The 16,853-nt window shown below is 44.4% G+C and overlaps 1 long non-coding RNA gene across 1 annotated transcript; it reads right to left on the reverse strand.

The window, feature by feature from the left end:
* Nucleotides 1-10,095: 10,095 nt before the first annotated feature.
* On the reverse strand, nt 10,096-16,633 carry LOC141953915 (uncharacterized). Its single transcript, XR_012632043.1, has 3 exons — nt 16,532-16,633; nt 14,455-14,569; nt 10,096-10,148 (listed from the first exon to the last, which is right to left on the reverse strand). It is a non-coding gene; the product is annotated as an uncharacterized LOC141953915 (long non-coding RNA).
* Between the last annotated feature and the right edge of the window lie 220 nt (nt 16,634-16,853).

Raw genomic sequence — 16,853 nt, forward strand, 5'->3', positions numbered from 1 at the left:
TAAAGCAAATGTCTGCAATAGTCTTTTCTGAGCTGGAGACAAGGAGAAATTGGCTCTGTAGCGTGACAGAGTTGGATAAAAGATCACTTTGGCCATCTCAGTCTTTCTTGCTCTGAAGGCTCTGAGTATCATTTGCTCTGCCACTGAGTAAAGTTGAAGAGGGGAAAGCCTATGTACTTTAGTGAACAGGAGAGCACCTAACAAAATAATTAGGAAATAATGCTGAACAATAGAGCTGTTCCTCAGGCAAAATCCTGGCCTGAATGAAGGTAGTAAAAGTAATCCCATGGATTAAAGAGGGAGCCAAGATTTCAGCCATGATGTATTAAATTTAAAAGCCAATTCGATGCAATCCAAGAAACCTTGCTTTGAATAATGAGGCTCAGGCCTGCTTCATGTTTTTGGATACTATCATAATGGTAAGTTTTACATCCAGGGCCAGGGTGAGAATCCAGGCAACTGTCCTTAGGCATGGAACGTGTATGAGTCATGGAAAGAGATCTGGGTTGCAGATCTGTCTGGTTTGACTGGACTTTAGTTGTACCCACCTGATAGTTGATGGAAGTGAGAGCAATTGCAAAGGGAATAGTAAGGGAAGACAATGTTTGGGATTACTGTAATACTTTTAAACTAGAATCACATAAAGTGAAAGTCCATTCCCGCTGAGTCTACAAAGACAGCGAAAATTGGAAATAGCAATTTATTACAAAATGCAAAGTGCTTCAGATCAGGACTGTGAGAACATAAGCTCCACGGTTTTTTTTAGGAATAACATCAACATGGTCCTTCATTTAAAATGTCAGCTTAATGCTCAATAACAATGAACAAAGCAAATCAAATGATAGGGTAAATGCTTCAAAGAGAGACCCACTGGGGTTCACTAAATAAACCAAATCAGGCTCATGACCTCTCCTCAAATGAAAATCATTGGAAGATGGGAAAATATGTGGCAGGAATACCATACATGCTTGCCCTGCTCTTACTCTTCTCTGCATGCCTGCTGGTCCATACTGCTGGGAACAAGTTACTGGGTTAAATGGAGCCTCAGTCTGAACTAGAATGGTTTACCTGGACACTAGGCTTGTTCTTTACCTCCCCTTCCTTCTGCCCACTCCATCCTGTTGGAACAGTGTTGCAGGTGCTTGCAGCTTTCAAAGTGCTGACTCAAAGTGGTCTTTCATCTTTGCAGAAGCCCTGTGGCAGCTGCTCTGCAGATATCCAGGAGTCTAGGCCTTGCCTTGCAGAGATTTCAGTCTAAGCACAAGCAGACAGCCCAGTGAAGTGGAACAACGCTAGACTTTTGGGATACAAGTCTTCCTACTTCACTGAAAACAGGATGGCTGGGGTAGATCTCCTAGTGGAAATGAAATATGACTTTGTAGATGAGCTCAGGAGCTCTGCTACACACAGGCAAGTGCCTGCCCCATTTCCCCGTCTGGTGCATAGATTCTTTCTTGCTCTTTTGAGACAGCTACTTCATCCTTTTTTTTGGCAGTGCTCCTGACACTGACTCAAAATGACAAGTCACAAGATTTTTTTGTGGGTGCGAGGTTGGAATGTATGTCTCAAGTAGTTTTTGGGTAGCCAATGTTCTGAGGGGAAACAGCCACGATAGATAATGTTTTGGAAAGCTGTGCTGTCACTTCCACTTTGCCCCACCATGTTGTTCTCAGTGGGAAGGGAATTTTACTTTGAGTGGTTCAAGTTTACAACGTGTACTCCAGACACTGTTTCGCCATTTCATTCCCTGTGTAATCCTTGTATCTCCTAGAAAGAGCTTTATTACCAACTCCATCTGTTCTGAGAACTGCTTTCCCTTCAAACAGCCGAAGCCTGTGGGATGAGAAACTACATCTAAACGAAGTGGTATCAGTGCTGGCAGTGGGAATTCTGTTTTGGCAGGTTGTTTAGCTGGCCAACAAGCCTGTTTCTTTATCTGCCTGATCGAAGGCTTTGACCATGGAGATAAGCAGCTAAAAAATGCCTGTAAAGAAAGATATTTACTTAAAGAGGGGTAGTGGCTTCATGTATCTAGAGCACTCTTCACCTTGTTTGGATGCTTCTGCAGTATTAAAGAGTGAAAAACCTATTGTTTATCAAGAAGATTATCTGTAATATAATTGGGAAGAGTAAAAGATATAAGGCTAGCAGACTATTAAGCAGATAAATCTTACATCAATGTCTGTAACTTCTTGGGTTGGCTGATACAAGGCGACTGATACAACTGTATCAGCAAATCACACACCACCCTCCCCAAGTAGCTTATACCACTAGCCTCTAACACCTACCACTAATAGTACCAGTTTCTTGCAGAAAGTATAGCAATAAAGAGGTCTTTTTGGTTTGTTTTTGTGGTTTGTTTGGTTGGGTTTTTTTTTTTTTTTAATTCCGTGTTACTTCAGAGTCCAATTCTCCCCTTTTAGATTGCAGTCAATGTTGTCATAACTGATTTAACAGACAGCAACATCTATTGATTGAACAACATACTATTAAGTGCCTAATCATAGATATACTATTAATAGATACACTGTTACCATTAATTTACACTTGTATCATTTTGCACAGTTACAACCAAATATAAAACTAATTCTCATTCCCAGATCTTATAAATCACACCCAACTATTTTATTATAATTGTACCACCCTTCTCACCCACACTACTTGGTGCCAGAGTGCAATCCTGTTCCTCTTTACTCACCCCTACTTTTTCAGGCATGGACCTGATGGAGAGTCATGTGGGTTGTCTGCAGGGCTCCCCTTCAGTGTCCTGGTGGGCTTGGGTGCACAGGTAGCTTCAGTGCTGTTTGTAGGTGCCTGCACCTCTACTGTCAGAAGATCCCACCCTCTTTTTTTCTTCACCTGATATTATGTCTTATTCCTCCTTGTTTCTGTTTCAGGACCCATCCTCTTTGTCCTACCTTTACCAGCTCCCTTTCTTTACCCCAACTCTCTGCAACCAAGCAATTCACTTCTTCCCACCTCCTCCCCCCCTACTCAGTTCTGCTACATCTGTACTCAGATTTGATCTTTCCACCACCTTTAGTCAGGCAACGTTGGCCTTACAGGGTATTACTGATTCAGTTGCCAAGGCACAGGCAGCTTCCTAAGACTGCATTCTAAAACTTCCCTACAATTATCTGGTTCATACTGGCAATGCTTTTTTTGCCTTTTCCTTTATTTCATACGCTTACTAAGGCAAATTATTCTACTCTAGCCTTTATTCCTCTACCCACCTTCAATTAATGCAAGTAGTTTCATATCTGAGGTGCAGCCTGCATACCAGAGCAACAAAGCTACGTGGGTTTTTTATGCTGTATTTTGTGCTCACACAGCATCCTTGCCCTTCAATTGTTTTAATTAATCTCTGGGTTCCCTGCAGAGGTTTAGCTAGTCATAAGGCCTGGTGCTCCAGCAGGGCCTCTTGCTTGTGTTCATACAACTGCACCTACACTATGACTTTTGCCAAAATAGTTATGGGTATGTTGTTTTTCCTGTGCTCCTAGCCAAATTGCAAAAATTTCTCAATTGTAGACCTGGATAGTGCCTCACCTGATCTCAGCAATGGGGTTTCCTCTTAAGAGTTTCTTTCATTTAAAGATTTTTTTTCACTCTATTGTGCAGGTCCAGTATAGGTGAGTCCTAACCAAAGTTTAAGTTCGTTCTTTCAGGCCAAAATCTTTTTTTCTTGCCTTTGGCGTCTTTGTGTACACTTGTATCATACAATGAAACATTTCCACAGAGAAAGCTTCACATTCAAAGCTTCACTGATTTTTCTTCCTTTTTCATGCAATTCCATCTGAACAAAAGCTTTCTGCTTCATATTTCACAGTGTGGGTCTCCTGCTAGTGAAAGACAGTGAGTGAAAATTTCTCAGCAAATAGATGAGACTTTTCAGAGGCGATACCTTCACTCTCCATAAAAGTCAACTTTTCCTACTGTGCTTGTAATAGTGTATTTAATATTTTAATTAAAAAAACAGCAAGGCCTAGAAATGCAATGCAAGCTAATGTGTTGCCACCACCCCTTTCTAGCTGCATCTGAGAGAAGGTGAGTTTTGTTTTCTGAGATTTTCACAGTGCTCGGGGTGTTTGAAGTGCTGCACTGTTAGCAGCATGCCTGATGGGGCTTAAGCACTGCGTCGTAAGCCCTGCAGGAGCAGAGACCAGCGGGGCCTTGATCCCCCGAGGCTTCTCTCTTCCATGGGATGGGAAGGTTTCTGGGACCCACCAGCCCTGTTGGCTGCCAACGCAGCACCTGCTTGGTGGGCACCCAGCTCCTGCAGTCACCCCTTGTCCCTGCAAGTGCTCCAGGACCAAACTGAGAGCTGGGGCTGAGACTGCTGCAAAGTGACAAAATTTGATGTAAGCAGGACTTTCAGGTGGAGCTGCTGTTTCCTGCTTTCTCTGAGCACCATTAAGCTGAGCTTTGAGCCCTGGCATGCTCTCAGCACAAGCCCTCTGTGGCTGTCTAGGATTGGACTGCTGCTCAGGAGTACTTGCTCCTCGTGAAACACTGGTGCTGTTTGTATATTTCATGAGATTTCATGGTTTTATACAGGTCAGCTTTTAATTACTTTGACACCTTAAATAGTAGCAGACTACTTTTGTGGATGCGCCCTCCCTGGAAGTGTTCAAGGCCAGGTTGGATGGGGCTTTGAGCAACCTGACCTCGCAAAGGGTGTCACTGCCCAGGGCTGGGGGCGGGTTGGGACTAGATGATCCTTAAGGTCCCTTCCAACACAAACCATTCTATGATTCTACTGTTAGCTACTTTGCTAACTTTAATTTCTCTTTCTAAAATTAAGGTTTCAGGAAAAGGGGGAGTAGTCAGTGGTAAGGAAAAATGGAAAGAAACTTTCTCCTTTTTATAATTTATATTAACAGTTCAGAAAACTATCTAAGTTTGTATGTTGTTACAACTTTTCAGGACTCCATCTGGAGTCTACAGCCTGTGAGACAGGCTAAAGGTTCCTGGTTCGTCTGCTACCAAGTGAGAGTGTGTGCATTTGCACCCACATACACACCTTAGGCCACGCAGCTGTAATAGGTATGTGCAAAAGTGAAGCCTTGTACAACTTTCTTCTCGTTACAAGCTAGCCTTTTCCTGGAATAAACTGGTGGACAGTGATGGAGAAAGGGCGGAATTAAGCTGCTGTCATGAAGCAACCATGTTCCTCTGATCCAGAGGAGGACCGGAAAAATGATCAGAGGAGTGAAACGCCTCTCCTGTGAGGAAAGGTCGAAAGAGTTGGGGTTCAGCCCAGAGAATAGAAGACTCCGTGAAGACCTTATTTCAGCCTTTCAATACTTAAAGGGGTCTTATAAGAAAGATGGGGACAGACTTTCTAATAAGGCCTGTAGTGATAGGACAAGGGGTTATAAACTAAAAGAGGGTAGATTAAGACTAGATATAAGGATATTCCTATCCTAGATATAAGGATATTCCTACCCCTGGAAACATTCAAGGTCAGATTAGATCAGGATCTGAGCAACCTGATCTAGTTGAAGATGTCCCTGCTTATTGCAGGGGGGTTGGACTACTTTTAAAGGTACCCCAAACCATTCTATGATTCTATGAATACTTGTAGATTTTAACATTTGAATCCTTACATTTATAATGTCCAATGTTTCAAAGACTTATATGCAATTTCTGTGTTGTGATTATATAGCATCTTCATATAAAAACATAGAATATTTGTTAAAACTCCATTTAACTCATTTATAAAGTGCTAGAAGAAAAGATGGAAAGATTCTGTTTTTTGGGCTTGTAGACCTATGTTGGTAGTAGAAGCAGCATTTGAAACATAGGTATGAAGTCAATGGGTGGTAACTAGGCAAAAGCAGTTGTCTGGTTTCCAGCTTTCACTTAGCAGTATGTTTTTATTGCCCTCAGTTGTACTGCTATGCCAGGGACTCTTCTGCAGCAAGACAAACTCTGTGCTCAGCCCTAAGGAAAGAACTAGGTATGGCCTTTTCTCTTTGGCACCTTCCTTCCATAGGGAAAAAAGTATTGGAGACACAGAAAATGTGTGATCATGGTAAGTTTAGAGCAGGAAGGTGATTTTTATATACTATCCCTCTGCCATTTGTTTGCATGCAGGAAGAAAATGTAGGATGAGTTTGTTCTGGTGCTCTCTGAAGAGGATAGCCACACTTGTGATGTGATTAAGGTGGCACATGTTCATGTACAGAGTGAGCAACTGAGAGTTTGGGATGTTATTCTTGGATGAGTGTTGCCAGATTTGTCAACTCATCCACGGTGTGCACCTTTGAATAAGGTGAGGAAAAGAGGAAAGCAGACAGCACCACTCAGAGCAGAGGCAGTGATACGTGCATACATTATCTGTGGTTTGCATTGCATATTTGTGATGCAAGCGTACACGAGTCTAAGGCTGAAAAGAAATTCTGGCCTTGGAGTCATGTGGTGTCTCAAACCATAGTAGGGGTGGACGTGACAAAACCAGCTTTGGTGCAAAGAGAAAAGCATTCATCTGCTTCTGTATCTTTCCTTGTCGGTTACACCAACCAGTAGCTTTGCAGAGTTATTACTGTGGCAGTTGGGTTTTGAGGTGGGTGGGAATTTTCTAGTGAATACTGTTCTTCTCAGAAAATACCACTTCACTGAGTCCAAAGCTTCTTATGGTAGTGCTGGTACAATGTGGTGGGAATGTGCATAGCAGCTGGGGAGTTTCCTCAGCACCAGGAGCAAGCACTGCAGTTAGCAGAAAGCTTCCCTTCCAGAATAGCCTGTATAGGTTGAGGAACTTTTTTACTTCTTGTGAGGCTGGAGTTCAAAGCAAGGACTTGTATGGGGACTTCTCCTGGGCTAACAGACTCTGAGCTGCCATGGGGGTGGCCTCCTTTTGTTCAGATGCTCAGAATGGGAGAAGCTTTGAAACCTCAACCTTCCAAAGTGTGACAAAGGGTGTTTCACGCTGCTGTGCTGTCCCTTCGTTGGACTGCCTCTCAGTGCATGGCAGCAATATGGTGAGGGACTGCTTTGGTGAGCAACCTTTAGTTAGCTAAAGAAACAAACAGTCTCTGGCTTAGTGTGAACTTGGCAGGTCTCATTATGCTAGGAGTCAATCTCCTGTGTTATTTCATGGCTGCGCTTGTGAGCAGCTCTTTGGCCAGGCAATATGTTTAAACTGGTGTTTAATCAGATCACAGTGGATCGATGGCCTCTATTAAAACCCTACGGCCCTCCTGAATGGACTGAATTTGTTTGCCAACATTGTGGTGCTGATGTGCAACTCTGGATCAATGCAGATCAGTGCTGGTTAGGCAGTAAGGAATGGTACACCAGGACAGTTGAACTGAGACATGGTGTCGGCTTTTGTAACTCTAGTGGAAATGGGTGTTTCTTCACCCTGGTTAATGGAGTTTCCTCTTTGTTGGTGGAGAAGTGACTTTCTCTGTAGAATAAGATCAGTTTGGTGCCTGAAAAATGCTCAGTGGTGTCCAGGCGCTTGTTTCATAATACACCCTAGGACCTTGTGACAGAGTAGACTCAGCAAAGGACTAGTTAACGTTTAATGTAAGGAACAGAGTTTCTGGCCCTACAGACAAATTCTGTTTACAGGTGACTCAACAGGGAAGGAAGTGATATCTCAATATCAAGTATCTATAACCAAATGCACACAGTGGAATGGTGTGAAATTCTGTGGTTGCACAAGTATTGTGTTGGGGGACTCAGCAACTCAGCAGGGTTTTGGATTGTATAATCATCCACACGAAGGGATGAGTGTCCAAAATAGCTCCCCTTGTGTTTCTGGATCACCTAGTACTGATAGTCTTTCTCCCCTGAAACGATCCAGTTGACTTCCACACAGGCCTGACATGAAATCTTTAAAAATGTTCTTGTAATCATGTGCTGGCAGGTATGTAAAGAAATGTCTGTTCACTGAGAGCACTGTAAAAGGGAGAGCAATCGAACGTGGAGGTCTCTTACCAGCAACAGACACTATGGACAAGTAGCTAGGCCCTTCCAGGCAAGAAAGCAGGGCTTAAATTAGGCAAGAATTTTGGATTTCATTGACCTACTTTGCCATTTTCTCCCTTTTGGTACCTGAGCATTCCCTAACCTATATTTGTCCTCTCCTTTGACTGACAGGTGGTGAGGTTGGATTTGTTTGGATGCATGGAAAAAAGGAAGCAAAGGAACTACAGCTGAAGGAAGACTAACTTTAGACTGGTTTCTGATGGATTTTAGGAGTGAATTTCAGACTGGTCAGTCTACTGCCAAGAAGTTGTGAGTCTGCAAATGAATTTCATAGCTGCTGCTGGTGTTCTCCCAGCTACATTCTTCCAGAAGAAGTGTGTCTGCTAAGGGATTTTGCAGTTGGTCCCTGAGTTTATCCTGCTGTTCCTAGACTGTAGAAACACAAGGTTTCTGAGTGTCCATTTGTCATCAGCATGATGCCAACTATGAGAATGCAGGGAGGTCACTTTCTTGGTGGCTTCCACTGTTGTTTCAAATGCTGCTTCAGTGGAAACTGTCACTCCTGTGTTGAGCGTTACTGTAATTGTGCAGGGAGAGCTTGGCTGCTGCAACTGAATCTAAGTCTGACAGGAGGGAGCAGAGCCTGCTACAGGCTTCTCCTTCCGGGGTGGCGGGGAAGGACATGCTACATCCATCCCTTTCTCAGGTCCTCAGGGGACAGAGCTGGTACAGAGATGGCTTCAGCCGAGGTGGGGGGGTTCAGACTTGCCGAAATCTGAGTTCTCTGCTCAGTCTCCCGAGGGTGCCAGTGCAGTGAGCTGTTCTCTACCCTGCTACCTCAGCCAGGCACTCCAGCAGGCACAGGTTGGTGTGGATTACATCTGATGTGAGGGTGGGATAGAGCTGAGTGCAATCTGTGACAGGAATTTGCCAACAAGGCAGCAATTATAGCTATGGGATTACATGTGTGAAGGGCCATGCAACTTCTCTAACGTTTCTAGAGAGAATGACAGGAGCCATTTTAGGATGAGACTGCTACTCCCTGCTCTGTGTCAGGGGTGGGACAGCAGGGATCCTTTCTTAGTGGTATGAGAAGATTAAGAAGTCCAGAAGCAGACAATTGTAATCTGGCATTACCCCTGGTCACTTCTGAGACAAAACAGTGAGAAAAGCATCATCTTTGGTCCAGGTCCTGGCCTGATACCACATTACAATGCCGACAATGCTACTGTGCCTCTTCAGGAAGCCAAAATTGCTTTTTTTAGTAAGAATTTCTTAGGGATGGGGCAAGTAATATATTAGGGTAGGCTGCTTTTTCTCAATGGATATTCAGAGAGCATCATCTGGGAGAGCTTCCAGCTCATTCTAGCTTCTGTTTCCTCAGTAGAAGTCAGTATGGATCAGAGCCACAAGGTATTTCTAGTATGCAGATTGCCAGAGATCTAAAATTAATGTATGGACCTTCTTGTCCCAAGAGACCAGTGTGTGGCTATGAATAGCTTTCTTCAGAAAAACCTATCTGTCTTTGCATGGTAGCTTTCCCTCCCAGGTAGGCAAATACAGAATTTCTGAGTTAGCAAGGACACAACAGTTTGGACTAGCTAAACCCAATTTGGATGTTGCTGACATGAAAAAGTGGGATTTTTTTAGAGTTTCCTCTGGCAGAGAAGTTTCACGAGCAGTCTTGGTCAAAGCCTGTCTGAATCCGTTTCCTAGCAGAAACGTGCTCATCTTTCCTCCCACTTCTGTTGCAAACTCTTCCAGAGGATTCGTGGTGGTGTGAAGGAGAAATTGCATTGGTTTTGAGGACTGTTTGCTGTGAGCACCCCAGCCTGAGCTCTGTGCTGGCTGGAAAGAATGACGTGAGGAAATAGGATTGCAGAGCCTGGGGAGAAGCTTTGCAGACCACCTGGCCTTCAGATTCCTGGCACTGCTCAAACTTGTCTCTGTAGGAAATCCATGTTCCAAGTCAAGCTCAGGTCACATGAGAAAATGAATTTGGCAGGAATATTATGAGTTCCTACTGATCTGCCAACAAATCCACCCCAAGCATCTTGCTCCATGGCTCTATGCTTAGAATAGAGCAGCACAACTGACAGCCCAGCATAGAAAAAAATGTACTTACAGAAGTGCCTGGAGGTGGCTTCTGCAGGCTTTCCCATGAACCAACACTGCTGCAAGCTGACTTTCCTTAGCACTGCATTTTCCTTTTACAGAAAAATAAAAGGCAAGGGCTGAGGGAGGGCTTGAAAGCAAAGAGAATTAAGGTGGCAGGAAAAAAGACATTCCCCCTTCTTTGTTTTCTGTGTTCCTACTGTCCTAGGAAGACTTCAGTTCTCCTGGGTGCTGTTTAGTCACTCAAAAAATGTACAAATGTAGAGACAATTCATACTTCTGTGCCCACCTGACCTCCTCTGACATCATTAGTAGCAACTGGTGAGATGTTGCCGTATGCATTTAAGTGGTGGTTTGTGCATTGTTTTTCCCAAAATATCTCAGCTTCAGAGCAAGGTGCATAAAGAAAACGAAATTCAGAATGACTCTGGCACAATTATAGTAGAAATAAGCAGCTATCAAGCTTAATGCAGATGCCATGATGGGAAATATAATCTCATTTCCTCTTCTTTTTTTTCCTGTCTTTTGCGTTAGGTGCTCCGTTATCATCTTTATGTGGGATATTCAGAAATTTCATTGCATTGAGCATATCTAGGAATTGGGAGATCTCTTTTTTACAGAAGGCAGAGACTTTTGAGATGGGCTATCAATAACTTGCAATGCTTTAACATCCCTTCAAGGTGACTGGATGATGCGCTTTGTACAGAAGTGCCCCTTGGGGCAGTATAGCTGGAAATGTGGGACTTCCTGTTCAGACCACAAATTTCTGAAAATTAGAGGCCTGAAATTAGACATGTAAATCGATCCTTCTATATGCATAAGCACAAACATAACTGTGGAAGGTCCTGATTTTCACGGTTGCTGCTGTAAGATCTCACTGTGGGCACTCAAGGCTGAAACTCTGAGCTGTGGTGTTTCCTAGAGGGAACTGGGTAGCCACATGTTTGTTTTCCTTTAAATTGGTGAACATGACTGTATATGTGTTTATTTACATACTTATTTCTATATCTTATATAAATGTAAGGCATATAATATTTATCTTCTATAAGTAGATGTACCTATGTATAAACAAATAAAAATATGAACAACTAAATATAAATTCTTATAAATAAGCATTTCTATTTAAACGACCAAAGTTCTGCTAGGAGGCAATTAGAAATACCTAATTATTCACTGGAGTGGAGAACACCCTGAAGAAAAATCTTTTAAAATCTAGATATGAGAAAAGCAACTGAGACTTGATGGCATAGGTCCTTCCCTTTCGTAGTCATGCAAATAGTGTAGGTATGGCTGTAGTCACTGCAGCACTGTGGGTGAAACAGTATTTTGTTTTCCTTCAGATTGTCTCATCCAGGGCTCTCCTGTCTTTACGATCATAAGTAAGGATGACAGGCAGGACTCCGAGGGCAGAGGTCGGGATGCGCCTGAGGTCTGGATTCTGGGAGCTGAATTCTCATCTGTTACCTTTATGTGTGTTGGGACTGTATCTGCTCCGTGACTCTGAGGTGGTGGAAGGGGCTCTGGCTCGTTAGTGGGAAATGCTTCTGCTCCCAGTTTGCGCTAACCTAATATGTGAGCAGCAAGAGGAGAGCGGCAAAGATGCTGAAGGAGCCAAGTTGTTTCAAAGGCAGTCTTTGGTGAAAGAGCACCTGCTTGAGGCTGAAAGAGGCATCCTCCTCCTTCCCTATGCAGGCAGGGGGAGGTGGATGCCAGCAGTGGCTCAAAGGGAGTTTGTACACTGGGGATAGTTTTCAAGGTGAAAACATCCATTTGCCAGTGCCCCCAGAATTTGAAGAGGCTGAGGGAGGGAATCAAGACTTGTACTTTGTTCAGGCGAGCACTCTGGGTGCCAGAGCAGATAACCTGTTAACCAGTCAGTTAAACGATGTAGTTAAAGCTGAGATACCTAGGGCTGTCAGCAATGGAAAGGACAAGATATAAAAGACTTGCGCAGCAGGGGGGGAAGCACCACACTGGAAATGTCCCCTTAAGGCTTTACCTGGATGTGCCTTGCTGTCACTGAAGCTTTCTCTCACAATTTTGGACTCGGATGGTCCCAGCAGGGGCTGTGGGCCCTCGCTGCTTGGCGGGTTGGATGGGGAGGAGAGCAGAGGGATGGCCGGGGCCGGCTGGAGGTGCCCGGGGGCTCCGCACATCCATTTCCAGGCGAGCCACCGGATGGTGCTGTTCGCCCAAGTTCCCGGCCGCGGCGGGCCTGCGCGGAGAGCTGCCTCATCACGAGGCGTTTAATTAATAAATAAATGATAAAAAAAGGCCTGCATCGCCCACCTGGCTCTGGTGGTGGGAGCTCACCTTTCTGTGAGGCCCCAGGGCAACAACAGATGGGTTATTGTGATTTTTTTTTTTTTTTTTTAGCTCGATTTCAAGAAAGTGCCTTGGAAAAGGTCTGGGGGAGGCCCGGCTGGGGTGCCCCCGCATTTTGTGGAGGCTGACGATGGCTTGCTAGGTTTTCCCAATTTATTTTGCATTCTTCTCACAACTTCCATTGTGGAGCTTTCCCATATGAGGATTAACCATCACAAGCGGTGCAGTGCAGCGCTGGCAACCTCCCTGGAAATCACGTATCCTGAATAATGATGAGAGCTGAAAGCAGGACAGAAAATCCACCCTTCTGCTCCCTAAATCAGCACCGGGTAACACTACCCCAGCCAAAGGGCAGCTCTTGGCAACACCCCCCACTCCCACAGTCTGCCCCCCTTGGAAACCTGGTTCCCCCTCTGCAGGGGCTCTCATCAAAACATGCAGGCAAGCCAAGAAATGTGAACTGTGGGGATGCTCCTGCCCAGCACCAGGAGCCCATTGGGAGGGCCAGGCTCCCCGTTTGCTCTGGAGGGTGCAAGCTTGTGTTTGCCATCTTAGGGGTCAAGCCCCACAGTTAAGGATATGTGGGGAGAACAAAACAGCTCACCTTCCTGCCTTGTCTGGTTCATTTTCTGATTGTGACAGAGGGTAGGGAGTAAAATTTAGCCCAGGTTGTCCCACTCACTCCCGCCACAGGCAGCACCGCCAGTGGGTCCCTCTGAAGCGAACAGGCTGGCTCCTCATTTGTTTCTCATTGTCAGGATGATGAGTCCAACTAGATTTCTTTCTGTTTGTGTTTGCTGCTTGTCTGTGCTGACAAAACATGCGTAGTTTGTAGCTCCCTCGCTTCAGCTGGCTGCTGTTCCATTTTAATGCGAGGCGCTTTGTCGGAGGTCATTTACTCAGTATGTTGCTGGGCCATTTACAAATATGAGCTGATGAATATTTCATCGCTGTTCACCAGGAATTCTGTTGAAGTGTAGAGCTTCATGGCAGTGAGTCAGTACGTGATGCACTCAACCTAAAATTGTTTCCTTGCTGCATCTCTCGTCAGATGTGCTAATTGCTGACGTTGAGGAGGTAAAGTTGGTGAAAGGGGGAGGAATACATATATGTATTAATGTAATAATACTCTTTATCTCACCTTGATTCTACTTAGATATCCCTTGAATCAGCGCTGCTCAGGGAAGGGGCTCTTTCGATGAAATAGCAAGAGCAGCCATCTCTTTCCATTTGCTCTAAGAGCAATACCCAGGCTGGCTTTCCTTCCCGCAGTGCCACACCTCCAGGAGGGAGGCTCTGCTGGACTCAGAGACTCCCTCTTCAGCACCAGAAAGAGTGAGTACTTGCAGCGGAGTAGGTGGTGAGACCAATTTATCTTGCTGCAAAACATCCTTGTGGAAGCAGGGCACAGTGTGCAGTGGACGCATGCTGGTGTTAATGCCTGCTGGAGACTGCAAAGAGCCTGGAGCAATAGTTCTGCAGAGGGAGACCCAAGCCATTTGTCTCAGAGTCCAGTGATGATTCAGGCACCAGCATCATTAGGTATTTTATTGCTGAGCCAACTAGGGAAAACGGAAGCTAGGATAGAGTACCAAGGTTGACAGCAGGGGTCTGTAAAGGTAGTTTACACAGTAGCTGCCAGCTGAGAGGGAGGATGGTGTTGTACCATGACAGTGGAGTGGCAGCAGAAAGTCCCAGCTGGATGGTGCAGATGTGCTGGTGGCAGTGCCTCCCGCCTCACCTGCTGACTGGGGAAAAGCCAGTGGGAAGGTGTTCTCATGTTACGATGTTGTTTATGCCACTGTAAAACACTTTGTATTGAACTCCTGGATTTTCTGGACTGTGTGGCTTTCATGGTGAATGATGTCTCACTGATAACTAGTGCTATGGAGAGTGTTAGGGCATGCTGTGTTTCACTAATGACAAAATAATCCAACCAAAGAGGTCCTATAACCATCCAAGCTTCTTCAGCCTTCTCTTTGGTGGTCCTGAAGTCGAGCTCTGGGGGTCTGCCAGTAACAAAGGTTATTGTAACTATGTCAGACCAGAAAAGGGAAAGGAAACCACGCGTACCTGGAAGTCATCTGTTTTCCTGCATGCTCAGAAGCTTCTCTCTGCTGCCCAGACCACAGGGATGGGCTGCAAAATGTGCCTGCTCTTCATTTACTGCTGGCTGGTCATCTGGTGCCTCAGAGTAAAGGAGAGAAGCTATGAATATATCAAATTCGGTAGCTATTGGGGAAGTAGGGGGTCATCTTGACAGATGCAGAGGAGAAAGGTTGGTAGTTTGGAAGTAGGCTCCACAACTCTTCTGAGGGCGGAAAATGAGAGAGTCTCCTTTTCTTTTCACTTTTCCATCTCAGCTTGCTCTACGTTACACAGTTCATGCAGCTCTTAATATTGCAGTTTGTCTGGCACAGCATGTGCTTATGCAACAGGCCATCCCATGCTGCACCATAAGTAAGGTCCTGCAAACCTGGCTGGGTGCCCTGCTTTGTGTGAAGTTCTTGCCGTACGCTGCAAAAGAGCAACAGGATCTGGAAACTGGGCAGATGTGGACTTAGCATTGCTTTCCCCAGTATGTTGGCTTTTTTGGGAATAAGCAAGAGTTTTGTGCTGGTGACACTGTCTAGTCACTGCTGTTCAAAGGGGTCTGGTATGAATTCATGGTACATGAAGTGGCACCAAGCACCAAACTGCCTGGAAGGAGCTTTAATCTTAATGATTGGTGGGGGTTTTACTTTGGGGTATTTTTTTGTTTTGTTTTTAAGATTCTGTGAAGTTTCTATAGCATGGACGGTCCACTACTGTGTTATTCAAGTCTGCCTCTGTGTGTGTATATATATTAACAGTATGTTTTTTCTTATTTAATGTTTTGACATACTTTCTGGAAGCACCCCCAGGAGAGTTCTGGTTATCCCAGGTACAATGTCATAGCTGACCTTTGGTTTCTGGGGCTGGCTCCCCCCAGAAAGGGCCCAAACACAGATTGGACAGTAGGAACATTTGCCATAGAAGTAGGGTTAGACTGGGATGGACTTCTTGTGACTGGGAACTTTAATCTCTGTCCTGCCAGAAGCTTTGCTAATATGTCTTGGAAAATCAACCTTTTTGACTCCTTTAAACCCCTCTGTGCTTCATCTCTACTCTTTTGAGTAGGTTTTGAAAGGTTTTAATTTGTGTTTCTTTTCTCTTTAAACTTGATTAACATCTTCACATTTTTTTTGGGCTGGTACCCTGTGGTACAAAGTGCTCACTGAAAACTGCTGAAGGACAGGCCAGCTTGTAAAAGGAGGATATTGTCTGGAAGTTAGGTGTATAGGAACTCATTGCCAATATTCATGAAATGTAATAAAAGGCAGTGTGGAAAAAAATGTGAGGGCGTCCTAGACTCCATCATAGTCTTTATTGGGCTTCTTAGTAGATTTTTTTAAAAAATATAATTGGATTTTTAATTTGACCAATTGTAATGACAGAATGAAACTGATTCTGTACCCAGTTCTTCCAAAACAGCTCGATTAACCTGTAGATCTTTGAAATATAATTAATAACTTTTTATAGAGTAAGAGTTCTGTGGGGGTACAGGCATATGTGGGTGGTTACTGAGAATACATGGTACTCTAATCACTTCTCACTGTCTCTCTTTCACTCTCTCTTTCTGATGCACACAGATATTATGGGCCAAAATTTGCCACTTCTGTCATCCCAGAAATAAACAGGACTAGTCATAGGGCAAAACATGACTTACTACAAATACAAGTGACAGAAACTGTACCTGAAGAAGGAACAAAAGTGGTCATTTTTAATAACACTTGCTTAGTTTCCAAAGTGGAGGGCAAATGAATGAACTTCTATTATGCTCTAGGAGAAGAAAGAATTATTACCGTTCTAGAGAAACTTGGTGAAGGGAGAGCAATTACAATGGAAATTGCTATTTGAGGCAGAGCGTCTAAATTTTGATTCAGGGTAGGTTTTCTCAACAGCATAGCTGACATTTCCCAGTTTTTCACACTATGATTTTACAGTACTGCAGCCATGAGTTAAGTAAGTTCAGATATTGCACAAAAGAGTAAATATAGCAGACTTTACTTTTTTACTTAAAAAGTAGATGCTATACCAGTCCGTGTCCTCCATTAGTCACTTTTCTCACCAGACATGGATGCTGTATGATCTGTCAGTCCATCTGCCAGCTGATGTTTTTGCTTGCCCATCTCTTAAGGAAGCCTGGACCATGAGAGCCATCAAATGTGTTTCAGACCTCAGTGAAAACAGGCCTGAGCCCTCACACTGTTCTCGGCTGTTTCCAGGACAGTGGTCATGGTAAGAACCCCAAAGAAACATGGAGCCAGGATGGAGGGGGGGTGGGGTGGAGATCCCTCTGTTTCTCTTCCTGTCACCAGCCCATGCAGAACCACTTTGCTACTTCTATCTCTGGCAGCCCTGCTTTTGGTGACACTGAAGACCAACTGCAG

Source organism: Strix uralensis, chromosome 1 (assembly GCF_047716275.1).
Source record: "Strix uralensis isolate ZFMK-TIS-50842 chromosome 1, bStrUra1, whole genome shotgun sequence".
In the NCBI taxonomy this organism is placed as follows: domain Eukaryota; kingdom Metazoa; phylum Chordata; class Aves; order Strigiformes; family Strigidae; genus Strix; species Strix uralensis.